Here is a 20,047-nt window from a genome sequence, read left to right as displayed (position 1 = left end):
GGATGAATGACTCCAAAACACCTGTGAAGTTTGGTTTGGTTTGGTTTGAGGTTTTTTAGAGTATCAGGAAAAGACCCTGAAGGAAACTGAGTCATCCAGATAAATCAAAATATGGCTTCACAGAAATGGAAAGCACTTCCATGACTTTTAAAAAGAAAAATCTCTCTCAAACACATAGCATAGAGATCAACTTTTGCCCTTTATTTTTTTAGTTCTAGAGTTATTTCAACACTCCATCCACATTTCTCTCTTCTTCAGAATGAAAGAAATTTTGGCCTATAGTTTTCAGTACTTTATTTAAAAAAAAAGTATTCAATTCTACTCTCCTCTTTTCAGCCACTTTGAGTCCCACTCCCTCCTCCCATTATTGTACCTGATACAAAGTCTGTTAATATCTTGATCGATGTTTCTGTGTAGCTTAGGACCCTTTAAACAATTTCTGCATTACTTCTGCAGATCCTCAATAAAATTGAGCGGCTCCCTATCGCTCGAGGATTAAATACATACTTCTCTATTGGACATGTAAAGCCCCTCACAACCTGTCCCCAATCTTATCATTCTAGTCTTCAAATACTTTATAATGCACCCAAAATGGCTTGCTCTTGTTCTTCATCACTCATGACATGCCATCTTCATCTGCTGAACCTTGGCCCTAGTTTTCTCCCAGACCTGGAGTATGTACTCCCTCCTCCACTGTATCTCTTATAATCATAGATTCTTTCAACTCAAGGACCACTTTGAGCTTAAGGTCCCCCTCCTATATGATCCTCCCCTCTACATCCTTCTTAAAATGATCTTGTTGATAGTTCACGTGCACTTACATATATACCTGTTGTCTTCCCTGATAGAAAGTAAGCTCTTTAAAGACATGGTCTATTTAATTTCTGCCCATGTATCTTTAGCATGTAACACATAGTACAGGTGGCTTATTTGTTTGCCCATTAATCAGACTGAATTTTTACAATCAGTGGAAATAAAATTAGATTTGGTTTTCCTCTGATTTGTTGAGATTGTTAGCATTCTTTTTTAAAAAATCTCCTTTTCCCTTGGCACTTTTATGAGGATGTTAGGATAATGCTTAGGTAGACAACTGGAAATAACTTTGAGAGGAGGTATGTTGTTCTATTTAGTCCTTTCAATATGTCTTTATGACCCCATTTAGGGTTTTCTTGGCAAAGTTACTGAAGTGGTTTGCTATTTCCTTCTCCAGCTCATTTTACAGCTGGGGAAACTGAGGCAAACAAGGTTAAGTGACTTGCACAGGGTCACAAAGCTAGTAAGTGTATGAGATCAGATGTGAGTTCAGCAGAGTTTTCCTGACTTCTGGCCTCGCACTCTACTCGCTGTGCCACCTACCTGGTCCACTTCCAAATACTGCACCAAAAAACTATAGAAGCCAAAATGTTTCCACTGGAATTACTCTGTAAGTACCATGAACTTCTCCCTGGCAGCAACAGATTACTGCAAATTGTATATTTTAGTCACATGATTCAACAGGTAGACAGATTTTTTTACTCCTAGAATCTCAATCATTTTACAAACATAGTTTAGTAGTTACATCAAAGCATTGCAGGTAGGTTTTTTCAATATATAACTATCAATGTATTAAGAAATTAATATAGTTTAATCATGTTTTTTATAAATAGGGCTATTTTCATGTCAAATATATAGTCCCTCCATTCCAAGCTCTGGTATAATGTAAAATAAACTAGATTTTGATTCACAAAATGTGAATTTGAATCCCAGTTCTGCCACTGACCAGTTGTGTAAACCTAAGCAACTTACTTAATTTCAATATGAGATTTTAGTAGCTGCATCAGCAACATCTTACAAAGACCAGAAAACAAAACATATGTAAAGTGTATTTCAAGTCTTAAAGTGCTCAAATATATGTCCACTGCCTTCATTTTATAGCTATTATTTATAAGTGTTTCAGCATATTAGAAAAAAAGTTGATTGAATGGAGAATAATATAAAAACTATGTTTAAAAGAATTTTTCTTTTTTGGTTGTTATTGTTGGCTAGGCAATTGCGGTTAAATGACTTGGCCAGGGTCACACAGCTAGTAAGCCCCAGGATTTGAACTCGGGTCCTCCTGACTACAGGGCTGGTGCTGTATTCACTGCACCACCTAGCTGCCCCAACAAATGTTTTTCTTAAAAAGCATGGTATTAAACCAACTTGTTAAGATGACCACATAAAGCCTTACAAAATACTGTATATAGAATAGTAAGATCATTTATAATGAAACTATTCAATAGCATTAAAAAATTAGATATGCAAAATAGATGAATATATGGAAGACAAAAGCCTATATGATTCTTGTCACATGTGCAGTATAAAATAGCATTTTGAAATATTTTGTATCATTTTAAAAATCAAATCCTTTAAAGTTCAGCAAATTGCTATAATGTCAAGTGTATTGAATTCAAGATCAGGAAACCATGGTTTGAATCTTGGCTGTGTGAAAGCCAAGCCATTTAACTTCTACAAACTTCATTTTCTTTATTTATAAAATGGGATAGTCTTAACTGCATCATCTAACTCCCACCATTAATGAGAATAAAGTGCTTTGTAAGTATTCAAGCACTGTGTAAATGCAAGTTATTATTATGTTCATCATAACACCAACTCAGCAATATTTTATATGCTAAGGTCTGGTCCTCATGAGACTGTCTTATCCTATTACAGTTTTTCCTTCCACATCGTGACTTTCTTGGTCACGATTTGGATAAATCTCAGGTCAGCATTAGAAATTAAGTGGGAATTTTCTGGAAGTTTTGCAGAAGCCACAGATGACACACAAAGGGAAGGGCAGCAGATGACACAAGAAAAAGTTTAGAAACTCAGAAATGCATAAAGTATATATAGCATTGTATCATATCAATATATTCCATCTTTTAATATCATAATAATTCAGACTTCTTCTCTGGTACAAAGGGAAGGCCAAAAAATTTCACGCAGATTTTCCAGATCTCAGGGGCACTGCAGCCCTAACCCCACAGTGTGGAAGGGATCATGGTTCTTTACTCCATGCAACAATGATAAATTTTATCATCTGTAAAGTTAATCAATTCAAGCATCAATACAAGTGAAAAATATGGCATTAATGAAAATAAAAGTATAGAATGGAAGTACAAAAGTCAATTTAACATCTATTTAAGCAGAGTAACTTTCACAGGCACAGTTTGCTTTTAAGTAAGGTCAGGACCCCAATATCTTTCTACAAGAAAGAAAATTTTTCTGGTTAGGTATTGATTGTGCAGACAAGTGTGCACATCATGTGCTCACTAAAAGCTCACATGTAGCTTTTTTTTTAACTGAGAACCTCTTTCCTGGGGGAGAAAAATTCCAAGGAGGATTTGCCCCACATCTCTCAAAGCAGCCGTGTGACCATGAAGGGCTAGTAAAAGGAACCCCTTTGTAAAACCTTTAAAGACAAGACAGTGAACCCACAGCTATATCTTAAATCCACAGTGCAGTGGGCCTGGTTCATGAGTTCAGTCTGAAACTCCAAACCCAAAAGAAAGAGTGAAAATAGCTCATCCCCTTCCCACCCCCAATAGCAAATGTTTTCATATAATAAAGAGATCCCATAGGATCACAGATTCAGGGCTGAAAGGGAATTTAGAGTCGACAGTATCCAAATTTCCCCTTTTATAGAACAGAAACTGAGGCCCAGAAAGGTTAAGAAACTTTCATGGCCTTGATCCTCTGACCCCAAATCTAGCTTAATTTCCATGGCACTATCTCCAGTAACTTTCCCCAGTCCTCTTATGATTCTAGTTTGCTGTTTGACGAGAGTGACATGAATAGCAAGACCATTCTAAGCAAAAGGTCTTTTACCCTATTATTTTGCATCTACTCTGTTAAAAAAAAATTACGAAGTCACAGAGAGACAGATTCAGAAAAAGAATGGAAAAACTTGGAAAGAGATTAAATATAGATGGCTTCTATTAAGTGGTAAGGTGTTGCCTACATAAAGGTCAATGCCAAATCAGGTCCATTTTTAATGACCATCAATCTCAAAGTCCCTATTCTTTTTCTTTTCTTGCTTTTTGGTGAGGCAATCAGGGTTAAGTGACTTGCTCAGGGTCACACAGCTAGTAAGGATCAAGTGTCTGAGGCCAGATTTGAACTCAGGTCCTCCTGACTCCAACGCTGGAGGTCTATCCACTATGCCACCTAGCTGCCCCTTCAAGTCCCTACTCTTATTGGTCTATAAAATTTTTCTTCAGAAAGTCAATTCCCTACTAATTCTCTGGGAATAATTTATTTAAAAAATCTGTTAAATTCTGTGAAATCCTATAATCATGCTTGTATAGTTGTAAGAGATCCTCATTATCATCAACCTTGTGCAGAGGCCTTATATACACAACGGGAAAGGTCACTTTTGAATATGTTTCTACTCCCTGACTTATTAAGAATTCTAAGGAAATCTTTGCACTATATGGACTAACTGCCTTTGAAAACACAATTAAAAAAAAACTAATCACAATATATGAGAAATAGGTTCCTTAGCTGAATGCCCCTAAAAGGCCTCATTTCAGTCCAAATACATGCAACATTGAAAAGGTGATTACTAAGTACAAGACATTGGGCCAGGTGGTGGGGATACGACAAAAATCAACACATCCAAGGAGCTTACATTCAACTAGAAGGACCCAACAGATACACAGGTAAACAAATTAATTTGAGGAGAGAAAGAATACTTCCTGGGTGCAAGGTATGAGAGACGCTCAGGAAAAGTCTCCTATAGGAACTGGGACTCAAGCTGGGCTTTAAAGAATTTGAAGGCCTTTCCTCCAAAATGGTACTGAAGGACAAGAAGGAAGCAGTTGCCCCCCTCCCCCCAAGGCAGAAACCAAGTCCAAGGCCTTGAAGGCAACAAGGTGGTGTTGAAGAGTGCCTATACTCACAAAAAGAAGATCCAAACATTCCCCCACCTTCCGCCGACCCACGGAGAAACAAGCTTGATTACTACGCCATCAATAAGTTTCCCTTGACTACTGAGTCTGCTATGAAGAAGAATGAGGACAAAAACACCCTTGTCTTCATTGTGGGCGTCAAGGCCAACAAACATCAGATTAAGCAGGTGGTAAAGAAGCTGCATGACATCAACACATTGATCCAGCCTGATGGAGAGAAGAAGGCCTATATCCAACTTGCTCCAAACTATAAAGCTTTGGATGTTGCCAATAAAATTGGAATCATCTAAACTGCATCCACTATACCACTCTACTTGCAATAAAAAGTTTTCCAATATAAAAAAAAAATTCGTATGATCAGAAATGAGGAGAGAATACATTCCAGACATTGTTTATTCAAAGATGAAGAAATCAAAGAAGATATGTTGGGTCCAGGGAATAGCTAGGAAACCAGTTTGCCTGGAACCACAGTAGATGAAAGAGAATAATGTGAAATAAAACTGAAAAGGTAGGGGAAAATGAGATCATAGAGCATTTCAAATGCTAGGCTGAAGAGTTTGCCTTTTATCCTAGAGGCAACTGGAAAGCAATGGAAATCTCTCAGTAGAGTAGTAACATAGTCAGACCTGTACCTGGAATATTAATTTGGGAACTATGTAGAGGATTAAAGTGGGGAAAGACCGAAGACAAAGAGATCAATTAGGAGGCTATTGCAATAGTCCAGGGGAGAATACCTGAACTAAGATTATGGCCATATGGGTAGAGGGAAGGGGATGGATACCAATTGCCTGCTTTTTGTGAACAGCTTCTCTCAGGATACAGCACGTCCAAGTTTGCTAGGCTCCAAGCAAGCTTCCCACATGCTTCTCCCACACTAGACATGGTCTCAAAGCTCTCTTCAGCTGGCACCAATTTCTTCTCTGTCCATAATTCATCTCACAATTTTTCTTCTCCCAGACCTGGGGAGTTCTTCTGCTCACTAGGCCTACTCTCTCTCTTCTCCCTCTGGAAAGTGTCTTTCTGCTTTGCTGTCTTTATATCTTATTTATGAGCCCAACCTTTTGTGGGCAAGGATTGCTCCATCTCTATACTGACAATCAAAAGTCGATGATGTATCTTACTTAATGACTTGATCCCAGGTAAGGTTTTGACAGAAGAAGAAAATAGCAAACCACTCCTGTATCTTTGACGAGAAAATCCCAAATGGGGTCATGAAGAGTTGGACGTGACTGAAAAACGATTGAACAACAACAAAAAAGGTTTTGACCCACCCATTCCTGGAATACTATTAATATATGGTATACACAGACTCTTCCCAGCATAAAAATATTGTCCCCACTCCTACCTGAAAGAAGGCCTATTGTGAGCTGAGAGCCAACTCTTAAGAGCGGAAAGAAACTCAGCACCCTCGAAACTGCCCAGGTCCAGAATAGAGGGGCAAGTGTGATTAGGCAGCCATGGTCAGCTCCTCACTCCCCTCTTACAAATCCCATACAAACTCCCTAACAAAAGTAGCATAGGACAGCAGGCTGCAAGCCCTAGTTATAACCAGTTCAGATAGTCAGAAAGAGCCTGGTCTCCTCACTCTCCCCACAGAAACTTGTCTTTTATCATTATGACCAACAAAAATATCTCTCATCTAGTTTCTCCTGACTTCTTCCCTGAGACTGAAAAACGTATCCAATCTTTAAAAAAGTATTCATTTGGAAGAAAGCAGAACTAAGTGAACAATATTCACACGAACCATGATAATGTAAATGAAAAGAACACTAAAATGAAACCCAAAGCTAAGTAATTATAATGACCAAGCTTGGCTCCCAAAAGAGGTGAGGAAAGACTTCCCTTCTTTCAGCAGAGAAGTGAGGGGAATACAGAGGCGGAATTTTACAAAAACTGTCAGATGAGGTCACTGTCTCAGTTGGTTTTGCCTAACGGTTTTCTTTATTACAATGCAGAGCTAATAGGCAGGAGTTAAGGTGAAAGAGAAAGGGTCTTATATACTGAAATTCCTATGTTGTAAAAAAAAAAAAGAAAAGTTATCGATAAAACTTTTTTCCTAAACAAAATTCATTAGACCTTGCCATTCCCTATCATCCAATATGTCTTCAACTGACGGCACAGTGGATAGCCTAGAGTTGGGAAGACCTTCATTCAAATCTAGCTACAGACACTGCTAGCTGTGTGACACTGGTCAAGTCATTTAACTTTTGTTTGCCTCAGCTTCCCCAACTGTAAAATGAGGATAAGAACAGCACCTATCTCACAAAGTATTTGTGAGGATCAAATGAGATAATATTTGTCAAAAGCGCTTAGCACAGTACTTAGCACATCGTAGGTACTAGATAAATGCTTGTTGCCTTCCCTTCCCCCCTTTCCCCTTCACAATCCAACTACAATTTAAAAAAAAAAAGTAATCTACACTTGGCTACATTTCCTTACCTCCCACTCACTTCTCAACCACTTGCAATCTGGCTTCAGACCAGAACACTTGACTGAAGTTGCTCTCTCCAACATTATCAACAATCTCTCAACTGCTATATCTAACAACCTTTTCTCATTCCTGTCTTTCACTTCTCTACAACTTCTGACACTAACGAACACCTCTTACTCCCTGGTATCTTGGTGTTTGTAATGCTGATTTCTCCAGATTCTCCTCCAATCTTTCCAGCTATTTCCCCAATTTCCTTTGCTGGATCATCCTCCATATGAACTCTTAAAAGTAAGTATTACTTAATGCCCTATCTTATCTGGCTCAATGCTCTTCTGTCAACATACTCTCTCGATGATACTGTTAGTTCCCATGAGCTCAACTGTCATCTCTATATAGATGACCTACAATTCTATATAACCTATTATAATCTCTCTCCTGAACTTCAGGCCCATATTTCTGACTGTCTGCTGCACAGGTCTACCTGGATATACCACTGGCATCTCAAATTGAAAAAAAAACACACACACGTCCCTGCCCTCAAGAAAATTCTATTTTATTTGATAAAACAACAGTATATACATAGAAGTATAAACAACATAAATAAAAGGTAATTGGAGTGAGGTGCAGGCATTAGCAGCTAAGGTGAATCAAGCTCCTATTTGTGGAAGACAGTACCTGTGCTGAGCTTTGAAAGAAGCTAAGAAGAGGATCTGACAGAATATATAGCATTCAAACCACCATAATTGGACATGTGCCATTAACTATCAAATTAATTATGAAACCTTATATTCCAATGACTAGCAATACAGATTTCTATACTTTGCTGCAAATGAGTGAAATAATCATCTATAATTTTTATATTATTTGTTATTTCTTTCAATATTGTCTGTTGCTGTTGTTCAGTCATTTCAGTCATGTCTAACTTTTTCTGATCCCATTTGGGGTGTCCTTGGCAAAAATATGGGAGTGGTTTGCCATTTCCTTCTCCAGCTTATTTTACAGATGAGGAAACTGAGTCAAACAGGATTAAGTGACTTGCTCAGGGTCACACAGCTAGAAAGTATCTGAGGACAGATTTGAACTCAGAAAGATGAATCTTCCTGACTCCAGACTCAATCCACTGTGCCACCTAGCTAACCCCAATGTTGTACTTTTATTTAAACCTATTCTGTAGTTCCATTAGTAAGCCTAGCTTTCATGTCCCCCTATAGAAGATGTATATAAAGTCAACAAGAAAACAAAGATTACCATTCCACAAGTATTTACTAGAATTTTTATCAAGATACTTAAAAAAAACCAGGATTATCTCTCAAAAAATGGTAGAACATGGCTGACAAGATTTAGCCTGACTAAAAAGGAAACCAGGCATTGTTCATTCTATACCTGCTCTTAATAATTTCTATAATTGCCAGTGTGGTATTTTATCATCAATAAGAGAGATGACAAAAAATAAAATGTTGAATATTTTACCCAGCTGCTTCTCACCTATATTCTCAGGGGAGAAGAAATGCGGGGAGTTTTTAGTTTGGAGTTGTTTAAATGAACAAAAGCTCACTTTGTTCCTTTACCTTTAAGAGTGAGTGAGCATCACAAAAAAAATTCCCACATAGCTAACTATTAATATTAGAAAAAAATAATACATTTTGCACCTAGCAGTGCTAAGATAAATAAAAACAACTTTCAATTTAATAATACTGAATGTGTCAAAAAGAGAAATTAAAATTCAGAAAAACTATAAAAGCATTAGCAAACTGCTCAGTTTTATTACCCTAGGAAATGTGGAAATCCCTATAACAGTGATTCAGCAACACCATATTCTCCAGGATTTCTATAAATAATTGCTTAAGTTAAGGGACTATTTTAACGCAGTCTCCTATTTGCGTACTTCCACCCACCAATTTTCTATGAATTACATGCTTGACCAAATAAACGTAAAGGCAAAAGAGAAATATACCAACAAGGAGTCGTAACTCTGTCACTCGTAATAGAAACACACACTGGCCATCATATATTACTTCTACTTCTCACACAAACTCCCTAAGGAATTAGCCATCTCTGTTGAATTGTAAAGAGAATTAATCATTCTGTTTAAACAAGGCACTCCGTAGATTAGAAGGGCTTTCTTTTCTGGTGCAGAGAGTTCAGGAAAGAACTTCAGCATGTTAAGTGATGTTTGACTACATTTGAAGTATTAAAGTTTAAAATTTGACTATCAAATTGTAGAACTTCCACTCAGAAGAAAACAGGCATGACGGGAAGTTAATAATTAACAAATCAAAAAATACACTAGTTTTCTTTCACATTCTAACCATGCTGAATACACCAGAAGAATAAAATTTAGAAAAATTTTAATGAATAGACATAGAACACCTTAAGAGTCCAGATTGCGAAATAAATATCACATCAAGGGTATGTTATACTCAACAAATCAGGAGAGTCAGCTTTGGCCAAAACTAATTGGAAAACTGAGGCAAATAACGACATAGGACATTTATAGATAAGAGTTTTGAGGAATAAATTTGACAATAGTAACTCAAATTTGAAGGTAATAAATCCATTTGTCTACAGTGAAGTACACTGTATAAGTTAGAAAAAAGAAAGCAAGTATAAACTTCAAAATAATAAAGAGTATGGTTTATTATTAAAGTCATTTTTGGACTGCCATTTATAGTTTATAAACATAGACAAGTTGTAATCCCAAACCATTCCCTCCCAGACTTCAGTCCCTAACAACCTTACCTTCACCAAAACTTCTGTTTTAACCAGTTTTTCTCATGGTTCTGTGTGTCAGGAGCAATCTCACAAAGAGGCAGAGTATATCCACACATATACACACTCCTTTCTTTTCTGCCCATGGTAAGCCAGGAAACTGTGTCTAACACTTCAAAATGTTCGGCCGTTAGGAGCTAAAAACAGATCCTGTGCAATGCTGGATGTATTTTTGTCTGCAAGCTACACACCCTCATCATGTTCAATTTTTTCCATTGGTGGAACAGGATGATGCAGACTTAACCAGAAAGTGGTTTTCCATGGGCCGCTTGAAATGATTAGCCTGGAGAGCTTGCCATAATGCCTCAGAGCCACCAGGGAATAATTTATGACTGGGCTGTTGTTTGACCCTGCATTCCAGAATTACCACGAAAGTTCCATAGGAAAACTATTCGAAAGTTTGCTGAATAAAGGTTTACTCACTTGAAACTAGCCTCAGTTTCTTTTTTTAAGCACTCTCATAGTTAACATACACACCTAACACCCTTTGTATGGAGCTTCAGTAAACATATAGTCTCCAAAACCACAGCTGGAATGTTAGTCATGAAAACTCCTCTCTCTCGAGAGCAGCCCTTAAAAAATAATTTTATAATTTTGCAAAATGATACCACGTATAAGCAAAACTCTGTGTTCATTTCAGAGTTATTTCAGTTTTAAGTTAGCTTGAGGTGCAGTGCCCTACACTGGAAGCTCTTGTTACAACCAGACAACAATTTTTCTACTTAATGAAAACTAAATTAAAGCATCAGTTGTTTTAAAGAAACATATAATTCAACCATTTTGTGTTTTCTCACTTTTTTCTAATTAAAATAATTTAGCTTAATGAAATCCTAAAATTAAGAATGTTTCAACCAAAGTGGCTCAGCGCCAAGAGTTGTGGGCTAGAGTGGTGTAAGGCCACACAGAGGAAGATCAGACAAGAAGGGAAAGGTCTACAGGAATTTTAAAGATATATACCTTTTATACAGTTTTAAACACAATGATAGAGGTGAAAAATTCATGAGTTTACCAAAATATCTAATACTTACCAATTGATGTGGGAAAAAAATGTGACAGCAGCTTTTACAATATCACACTATTTTACAATATTTTTGGTTTTGTTTTTATTCCATATTTTTAGGGGCTTTTGTTTTTTTTCTTTTGTTTTTAGGAATCTACCTCTTTTCCACCTTATTCAATTCTGGGCCCAACTGAATTGTTCATCGACAATACCCTTCTCAGGTATTGTAGGTAATTTGAAAGTAATAAATTCATTTGTCTACAATGAAGTATACTGTATATGTTAGAGAAAAGAAAGTGAGTATAAAACTTAAAAATAATGAACAGTATGGTTTATTATTAAAGTCATTTTGGACTGACATTTATAGTTGATAGACAAAGATTTATAAACATCGTTTCTAAACACGCATGGGCATACCAAATCAGTAGATTTGCCTTCCAATTGCATGACATATGTCTAAACAATAAGTTTCTCATCCATTCAGTTTTTCCAACATAGCTTCTTAGGCCTCTCTCTTTGAATAAGTAAGGACCTCAGTTAGAAGGCTCAATAATCTTCTGAGTCTTATTGCAGTCAGCACAATATCATCTGCAAATAGGATCTAAGAGACGTCATCATTTAAAGATAATTCTTCCATTCGGGCCCTACACAAGACATCCTCCATGTCTGGTGCATGTTAGGTGCATATTAGGTGCAAGGAGGCTACAAACATGCTCAACAATAACTTTATGTAAAGAGTGTTGTGAGGGATTTTTGTTTGTTTATTGTTGTTGTTTTTGTATTGCTTCTGAAATCTTAATGGAATGGAATTCCCAAGGAAGAAACTCCCTCTACCACTGTAAATAGGCACTTGTTCTGCACCTGTTTTGATGTAATTCTGGCCTTTAGATATGTAAACTATATGCTCCTAAGCCTTCAAAATTCAAGAGTACTCATAGTTGTGTGCTACTGCCAACATTTTTGGTACTCTGGGTTTTTTTTTTCATTATTTAGCTTCTTTCTTTATCAGTGAAGTCACACAAACCAGTTAATACAGTGAACTGGGCCTTCTCACTCTGCAGAGCTGTTCAAGTTCTGAAGGCTCAGAGCAGACTGCAGTAGAACATTATCAGTCTTCTTCCTTAAATGACAGTGATTGCTACTTCCCTCCTTCATAAAACTGGCCTCATTCCAGGATAATACTATAAGATGACATATGTGTTAACCCCTTTCTGAAGTTAAACTCTCCAAGAAAAAAAAAATCCCAGAGAATTACTATTTTGGCCTCAAATAACTACTTAAGTTACTGACTCAGAGGCACAGAATGCTTAATCATTTCTTTAAAAACTACATTTGAGTATTAATATCATTACTATAAGACACATTTTAAGAGTCAAGTCATCCCTGAGATAAATCCATACCTATTAACCATCCTAATTTTTCCTATCATCTTATATGTCCTGTGCCCCAAATTCTTATCCTGCTTCTTTTTATTTTAAGAGGGGAGTCTTGTTGGGTGGAAGATGGGAATGGGTTAGAGGTTCAGGTAAAAGAAGGGGGAAGAAAGAATAGTAACATATCCCATATATAATGAAGTTTGAGGACCACTTTCTTAGATCCATCAAGGTAAAACCTGTCTTAAAAAGGACAAAAAGAACTAATTTTGAAACAATACATATTACTATTTAAGTGAAAGGAATCAGGATGATTCAAATGCATTTCACTTAGCATGAAAAACCCTCATTCAAAAAACCTGACAACCATTATTACAATCCAATGTTAGTCACTTTGGGGCTTCAAAAAAGGGCAATACTATAAAAAACAGTCTATCAAATGTTCTTTTTAATCAACAGACAATAGCCTAATCTATTTGTTTTCCATAGGGAAAAAGACAAAAAGAATAAACCATTGTCAGTGAAGCAAAATTTCCAAAGATATGATATCCCACAAATGTGATAAAACTATTCTGATGCACTCACACAAATGAAAGATTTAATGATAAGCAACAAAATGTAGAAATATATCAATGGAAATGAGATCCTTATCATATACTTTATGATTTAAAAAATCATTACAAATAGCAGGACTGCTTTGGGCTGAAAGAAGGCAAAACTCAGGAAACAATGTTGCAGAACTTTTTTCCAAATGAAAACAAGACAATACTGGAACATTATTAAAAATACTGACATTTCCATCTGAGTAAATGATAATAGTCTCACAAAATTTCTTCTCAATGGAAAACATTTTTTTTAATTCTGGTCACAAGGTTCAAAGCCAATCAGTCTTTTTCTGAAATCAAATACTTCTAATAGATCCTGCTTTCATGTTCAAAGAGGATACTGCTGGAAGATTTAATTATCCATGTGCAGAAGTATTACTTAAAATTCCAATACTATTGGTTCTATCATCTGTTCTGAACAGAGTATAAGTACAATCAATACTTCAGTCTATCTTATTTATGAGATTGCTCTACATCTTTGTCTCTTGGACTGTTTGATACCTTTGTTAACGATATGCTATCCCATCTTTTATCACTATATATCAACAAGATCTGGTAGTGATTAGACTCTCCTTTGAAATGCTTAAAATTCTTGTCAATCTTCAATGGTGTTTCCTCTGCCCAAGTTGTCACCATCAACCCATAGTGACTTGTCTAACAAGAATTGCTTGGGATCCATACTTGCTATTACTTTCCATTTCATATTTAAAATCCAATAGTACTGATTTGCAGCCAGAATAACTTTAATGCCAATGTGTTAGCTACAGTTTGGGGTTTAGGTACTGTTGGTAGTGGTAGCGATAGTGCTAATAACAACAACAACAATAGCTAACATTTATAAAAGTGCTTTTTCCAGATTAAAAGTGCCTTAAACATAATGAAGTCTCAAAACAACCTTGTGGGGCAGGGACTATAGATACTACTATCCCCATTTTAGGAACTGAGGCTCTCAGAGATGTGGACAAAGTCTTCCTGTTTTGAGCAGGACAAAAATAGTGTCTTATCACAGGTGACATTCTATTAGTCACATAGCAAGCTGGACACAACTTTTGCTGTTATGTGCCTTTAGCCTATTCTAGAGCTTGCTAATATCAATCACTTATTTGATAAGCATTTATTACATGCCAAGCAATGAGCTAGGCATCAAGAATACAAATACAAAATAAAAATCCCTTCCCTCAAGGAGCTTACAATCTACTGGAAGAAACAATATGTACACATATAAGTAAACACAAAATAAATAACCCAGTAAATACAAAGTAATTTGGGGTCAAGAAGGTCAGTTTGGTGAGACTGTAGAGTATGTGAACTGGAGTAACTGCAAAATGAGGGAATAAACATGGGCTGGAGATGGATTGTGAATAGTATGTTATTTGATCTTAAGAGTCAATAAGAGAGGCAGCTAGGTGTCACAGTGGATAGAGCACTGGCCCTGAAGTCAAGAGGACCTGAGTTCAAATCTGGCCTCAGACCAAACACTTGACACTTACTAGCTGTGTGACCCTGGGCAAGTCACTTAACCCCAATTGCCCAAAAATAAAAAAAAAATTTTTAAAAAAAAGTCAACAAGGAGCCAATGAATCTTATTGAATAGGAAATGATATGTGCTTTAGGAATATAATTGGCAATTCTATGGACCATGGGTTGGAAAAGGGCAGGACCTGGAGGAAGTCTCTTTTTTTCAGGATAATAAGGCTCTTATTCATGAGACTTTTAGGTCAAAGACAGGAGTGCTCAATTAAATAAAATGCCATCATAACATGACTTGTATTATGTGGCTTCAGGCATAGGCTAGACTACATTAAATCAGAGGTGCTTTATAATTCTGAGATTCTCTGATTTCACCTATGTCTTGGGCCTGCCATACTTATTTCTTAGCACATTGGTGACTCTCAGAGGTAATCTTTAATCTCAATGATGCCACAAAGTCTAAGAAAGGACTGGGGAGGGCAGTAAGGCAAAATGAATGAAACCCAGGCTAAATCTAAACAAAGAACTGTTGTCACTGTACCAATTTAGCACACCTTAATCAATGTTTGGAAGAATGGATAATTTGCTTTTTTATACTTAGGAAGGATTAAATAAGAGGAAATATACTTAAAATAAAGCAGGAGATCATAGGATCATAGATTTAGAATTGGAAGTGATGTTGGAGGTCATCTAGTTCAGTTCTTTCATTTTATGGATGAGGAAACTGAGGCCAAGAGAGATTTAACTTATTAACCCAAAATCACACTGGGCCAAAATCTGAATATAATAGCTCCTCTAATATTAAATCCAACACTCTTTCCACTGCACAATATGGTGAAAAGATAATTTTTACAGTCAAGATGAAAAAAAAAAGCACTAAAATAAGATATCAAAGGAAGTTATCAAGGTAGTTAAAGTTCCCTAAAAATACTCATGAATAAAATATACAACCACCAGTCGTAAATAATTAGCTTAACCTCCCCAAATATAAGAGCATGGATTGAATGATTTTCCTAAATTCCTTACACATCTATTAAGTGCTGAAGATAACCAAAAGAACTCTAGCTATTGGTATAAAGATATAGACTTAAAATAAAGTAGAATAGATGACAAAAATAAGAAGAGTCAGGCCATGATCCAGTTCAGAGTCCAACCTCTCACCTAGTGCAGGAATTAGTGTTACTATATATCCAACAAGTGACATGTGCTTCTTTAATACCAATGGTAACAGGGAGCTTACTCCATCAGCTGGTGTATGTTTATTTTTATACATACAATAATTTGCATTAGATAGCTGCTATATTGAATTAAAACCCATAACTTTATAACTACTATCCATTGTTCACGGTTCTGGACTCAAGAGTAACACAGACCCCCTTTGCTCCATCTACAGCTAACAGGCTATCCCCAATTCACCCAGCCCCTACCCTGCTCCCCACAAAAAGAAATCTCTTCCTTTCCTTCAACTTGCTCACATGACCTAGCTTCTAGGTTCCTCATCATCCTGGTTTGTCTTTGTCCTGGATGTACTAATGGAATAATAAAAATAGAGCTGGATGCAGGTAAGAAGAGACCTGGTTCAAAGTCCACCTCTGACACTTACTAGTTGTGAAACCATGGGTGACTTAATTTCTGTAAGTCTCAGTTTCCCCATCTATAAAATTCAATTCAACAAATACCTGTTAAGTAATTATTTTCTATAAGATGGACTCTGGTAACACAAAGACAAAAAACTAAACCAGGTATTTGCACTTGAATCTGCAGCCACCAGCTTATGGTATTACTGTGAGGATCAGATGAAATCATACATTGCAGCATTTTGCAAACCTCAAAGTACCATATAATGTCAGCTATTAATAGCATTATTGCTCCAGTTTGCCAACATCACTTTTAAAATTTGGCACTCAGAACTGAAAACAACACTCAAAATTTGTTCTGATCTCAGTGCAAAGTACAGTAAAATGATCAGATTCCTTGTTTTGGAAATTACTGTATGTTCACATATGTACATATACACACAAATACCCAGAAGGAAGGGCATGTGGTTTCACCAACACGGGGGAACACAGTGTGATATCTCCTTCTACTTCAGGTTAAGTCTTGAGGAGTTGCCTGAGGCATTCAGAAATAAAGGAACTTGGCTAAATTCACAGAGGAAGTGTCTGAGCAGGTTTTGAACAGAGGCTTTTCTGACTCCAAGCCCAGCACTCTTTTCACTGTGCCCCTCTTTGCTGACATGCTGAGGACATCACTTCTCCCTCCCCTAACTTCACACACATACATAAAACTTACAGATGGTATCATCTTTCTAGAACATATAGGTTCAGAGTTCTCTAACCTGATTCTTGAGATCAAAGTATCTTTTTATGCCACACCTGATTTTAGATTTTTTTCACTAGTTGAGTTAGTTGAGACTTAACCTATGCAAAAATAAATACAATTAATATAATGAATGTAATTAGTTATTCCTTCAGGTAAGCTTTAAAACATCTTGTGGGTTATTTTAATTTATATCACCCATATGATGAGGTTACATAATGAAAAGAGCACCAGATTTGGAGACAGAAGACTTGTATTCAAATTCTGGCATTACTTGGTAGCTGTGTGACCTTGGATAGGAGGACACTTTCATCTTTCTAAGCTCCAATTTCCTCATCTTTAAAACCAATATAAAAATACTTGCATTGCTACCACCACCAGAAGACTATGCGGACAAAACAAGACAATAAGGAATGTATGAAAAAATTTTGTGACCACGAAGCATCATATAAATGTAAGCCATTAGCGGTTTTACCTATAAATCCTCACCAGCATGAGAACAGGTGGCTAATATCATAGTATATCATTAAGAAAAATTCCAGTACAAAACAGAAGTACATACAAGTTTTAAAAAGCAGATTGATCCTTTCAAATATCCTAAGAGTAAAGTTGTGGGTCAGCTATTGCAAATCTTTAAAATATAGAGATTAATGCTTGCTCACAGGTAGGTAGTAGCGAGCAATGTTAGGCACTTAAGAGAAGAGACGCAGCTGTTTATGCCTCCATGGGAAATTTTTTTTCCTATTTCTTGCAATCACAACGAAGATTGCAAGAGAAGTGACTGAAATTCAATGCAAGTTATTTAGGAGCCTCAAAAAGAGAATCTGGACTGATCCACTTCTCCAGTGAGATCATTTTCTGATCCCCAAGACTGATTGGTCACTATAGTTACTAATAGTTTAGTTTCTCTTTAGTGTTTTTTTACTTACATTTCCATTTTAGTTGTGCAAATTGTTCTCTTTACTCATTCCATTCTATACTAGTTCATTCAAAGCTTCTTGTGTTTCCTGTAATTCTTCACATTTTTCATTTCTTTCTGCATAGTAATATTCTGCTCCACTCATCTAACAGTTTGTTCAACCATTACCCAATCAATGGGGACCTACTTTGTTTCCAGGACTTTTAATACCACAAAAAATGCCACACTGACACTTTTCTGTCTTTGACATCTTTAGAGTAGATTCCTAGTAATAGGATAACCGCATCAAAAAGCACTAGGAGGTTAGTGGATTTTGTTTCATAACTTCAAAATTTGTTTTCCAGAAGGGATGGATCAATTCACAACTTTGTCAACAATATATCAGTGTGCCTGTCACCATACAGCCTCTCCAACACTATTTTGATCATTTATTATCTTTGCCAGGTAGGGTTAAATTTCAAAGTTGTTTAAATTTGCATTTCTCTTAATGATGTAAATTACTTTCATTTGCAATTTTTCTTTTGAAATGTTGGTTCTCAATATTTAACCACTTATCCACTGCACTTATCCAAGTGGTTCTTGGTTTTACATACTGCCATCAATCCCCTACATAGCCTTGATATTTTTCAAAGATATTCAAAGGAAATGTTTCCTTTACTCAACAATTTATCTTAATAGTCTGCTAAACTGATTTGTTATTGCAAAAGCTTGTTAATTTTATTTAACTGATATTGTCTATTTCGTCTTTTGTGATCTCTGGAATCTCTTATTTGGTTACGAAATCTACTCTTAACTATAGTTATGAAAGGTATCTTCTTCCATTCTTTATTTTTAAAGTGACATGAAAATTTTATATTTAGGCCACATATATTTTTGGAGTTTATTGTAATTTATGGTTATTGATTGTTATTGATTTTTGTATATAATCCTGGAAAAAAAAAAGGAAAAAACTGCCATGTGTGTAAAATTAAAAAGTTTGATTATGAATAATTGGGTCTTGGGTCAGCTAGGTGGTGCAGTGGATAGAGCACCGGCCTTGGATTCAGAAGGACCTGAGTTCAACTCTGGCCTCAGACACCTAAACTAGCTGTATGGCTCTGGGTAAGTCACTTAACCCCATTGCCTAGCCGAAAGAAAAATAAAAAATAAATAAATAAGAATAATTGGATCTGTCAAAAAAAATCATCAAAAGCATATAATCATTTCTAAGAAAATGGACAAAATAACTCCATAGACCCTGTTCTAAGCATATGTTTTATTATATACCTAACACTTTGGAACTTATTAAACAGTCAAATGATACATTTTATATCTAAACTATATTTCTATATGTAGGTATTTATGTATGCATGTATTACACACACAAAGAGAAATCACATAAGTTATCTATATACTCATACACATATGTGCATATGTGTGTTTGTGTGTATAAAATGGCCTCAACTGTTGGACTACCAAATTTTTGAAAGTGATATTTCAATGTACTCAAATCTCCTTAGTTTATCTCCTCTTAGAACTGTAATTACTCTATTCTGAAACAGTTCTGCTTTGGTTCTAGAAGGTTTAAATGTTCCCTGTCAGTCTTCGGCAACTAAAAGGATTGAATTTAAAACTTGCCATGATAGATCCTCTCCATGTAAGGCCCCACTGGGGATTCTTAGAGCATTTTCCACCTTCAATGGGATCATGTGGCACACATCAAATTTAAGTGCATTTGTAAAAAGCTACTTAGAAAAGAGTAGAAGGATTTGAAGCCTCTTTCTCTACAGGAACTTCAATTATCTGCACTCAAAGAGGATGGGAAGGAGACAGATGTGACTTTTTAAACTCATATCCTTTGTACAAACAGCAGTTAACAAAGCTTATTTGGGGATGAAGTGGTTAAGGGACTAAATACTGACTAATATATTATACTCTTTAAGCTTTAGGAACATATGGATTGGCTCAACCTTACCCAAAGAGGAAGTACAGAAGAAATACAGATTAATCATCCATTCATCCAGAAAATATCTCCCGAAAAGGTGGCAGGTGATCAAGTGACACAGCTCTGGAAAAGAAAGAAAAGAAAGGAAGGAAGGGAGAAAAAGACAGAGAGAAAGGGAAAGTTAAAAAAAATTTAAGGAATACATTTTTTAAGCTAGAATCTTCTAATTTAAATTTATTTCATTAGCAATCAATAAAAAAATCTCAATTCTATTTTTAAAAGAAATTCTAAAAGAGTAATTAAAGGGAC

At 36.0% G+C, this 20,047-nt stretch overlaps 1 protein-coding gene across 2 annotated transcripts in view; it reads right to left on the bottom strand.

Moving 5' to 3' along the window:
• Positions 1-20,047, bottom strand: part of LOC114031505 (T-lymphoma invasion and metastasis-inducing protein 2-like) — a 288,383-nt gene that overhangs the window by 162,472 nt on the left and 105,864 nt on the right. For both annotated transcript variants that reach the window (XM_027846610.1, XM_027846611.1), the window contains one exon: positions 19,769-19,861. The gene's annotated coding sequence lies outside the window, so the exon portion shown is untranslated. The remainder of the gene's footprint in view (positions 1-19,768; positions 19,862-20,047) is intronic.

This window comes from Vombatus ursinus, unplaced genomic scaffold (assembly GCF_900497805.2).
Source record: "Vombatus ursinus unplaced genomic scaffold, bare-nosed wombat genome assembly UNPS02015175.1, whole genome shotgun sequence".
In the NCBI taxonomy this organism is placed as follows: domain Eukaryota; kingdom Metazoa; phylum Chordata; class Mammalia; order Diprotodontia; family Vombatidae; genus Vombatus; species Vombatus ursinus.
This window is presented reverse-complemented; position numbering and strand designations above follow the sequence as displayed.